The sequence below is a fragment of the Triticum aestivum genome, chromosome 7B (genome assembly GCF_018294505.1).
Source record: "Triticum aestivum cultivar Chinese Spring chromosome 7B, IWGSC CS RefSeq v2.1, whole genome shotgun sequence".
Lineage (NCBI taxonomy): Eukaryota > Viridiplantae > Streptophyta > Magnoliopsida > Poales > Poaceae > Triticum > Triticum aestivum.
In genome coordinates, this window is record NC_057813.1 from 462560518 (window position 1) to 462562317 (window position 1800).

The following is a 1800-nucleotide window of genomic DNA, read 5'->3' on the forward strand; positions in this document are numbered from 1 at the left end:
ACGTTAAGCGTGCGGACCCTACGGGTTCGAGAACTATGTAGACATGACCGAGACACCTCTCCGGTCAATAACCAATAGCGGAACCTGGATGCTCATATTGGCTCCCACATATCCTACAAAGATCTTTATCGGTCGAACCATTATGACAACATATGTTATTCCCTTTGTCATCGGTATGTTACTTGCCCGAGATTCGATCATCGGTATCTTCATACCTAGTTCAATATCATTACCGGCAAGTCTCTTTACTCGTTCTGTAATACATCATCTTGCAACTAACTCATTAGTCACTTTGCTTGTAAGGCTTCTTGTGATGTGACCGAGAGGGCCCAGAGATACCTCTTCGATACTCGGAGTGACAAATCCTAGTCTCGATCTATGACAACCCAACAAACACCTTCGGAGATACCTATAGAGAATCTTTATAATCACCTAGCTATGTTGTGATGTTTGATAGCACATAAGGCATTCCTACGGTATTCTGGAGTTGCATAATCTCATAGTCGAAGGAATATGTATTTGACATGAAGAAAGCAATAGCAATAAAACAGAATGATCAATATGCTATGCTAACGGATGGGTCTTGTCCATCACATCATTCTCCTAATGATGTGATCCCGTTCATCAAATGACAACACATGTCTATGGTTACTGAAAAAGGCTTTCGCCCCGCTTTGCATATAAAGCATCGACCAGAAGTACAAAACCGGGTACAACACGTAACCCCCCACACACCACACACACCCAAGGCAAGATACAAGGGTGCCGATGCACCGCAACACTACCCAATCAACCACCAAGCACACTACAACACTTGGGGACGACGAGGACCTTTCGAGACCTAGCCACCGAGAAGAAGTGAAGCGGGACAATGGCGAAGCATGGACTCCAAGGCGGTGCCTTCAAGAAGGGCACGACACCGAAAGCCGCCACCGTCCGATCTCAAAGATCAAGTTTTCACCCGGAGTAACATGGACAGAAGAGAACACCACGGCGGAGCCTTCATGAAGGAAACAACGCCTGCGGCGCTGCCACCGTCGTCCAGAGAAGACCAGGCAAGTGATGGACTCCAGTGTTAACCCTCTACCAAACCACCATGCTTCGCCAAACATCACCAACCATGCCACCCACGTGGCCATGGCTGCCCGACCACACCCAAGACGCGCGTTCCGCCCACGAACACCGCGCCTCCCGCCGCCAGGGCCGCCGCTCAGCATCCAAGCAACTCCGTGAACACCCAAAGGCCTTGGCTTTGGCCTGACTGGCAGCCCTCACCTATGAAGAAGCCAGCAACCGCCCTGCCTCGAACATCGCCAGAACCCCAACAAAGAGCACACAGCCGAGGAAAGTGGGAGGAGGAGCGGACGCATCCGGACCGGTGCACCCCTGCACCAGCGATGGGTGGCCATCGGGGCCTCCCATCCCTCCTGAGAACTCCCCACCGGACACACCCCCGTGTCGCCTGACCATGGCCCCCGCCGCAGCTCGACGCGAGGCCACCAATGGCAGCCTGCCCAACCATCGACCAGAAGCGCGAAGCCAACCCGCACCTGCAGCCAAGAGCACTCACCGGAAGAGCCATCTCGTGCCGCTCGCCGCCGTCCAGGGGCCGGAACAGGGGAGCCCCGACTGGAGGACGGCCAACGCGCACCACCAGCACGCGCGCCCGCCGCGAGCCCGACCACCGCGCTGCACGCAGCAGGGAAGCTCCCGTGCCCGCCGGCGAGGCGCCGCGCGCCGCCCTTGCCCGCCGTACTGCCAGATCTGGCCGAGCCCATACCTGGCCACCACCACAGCTAC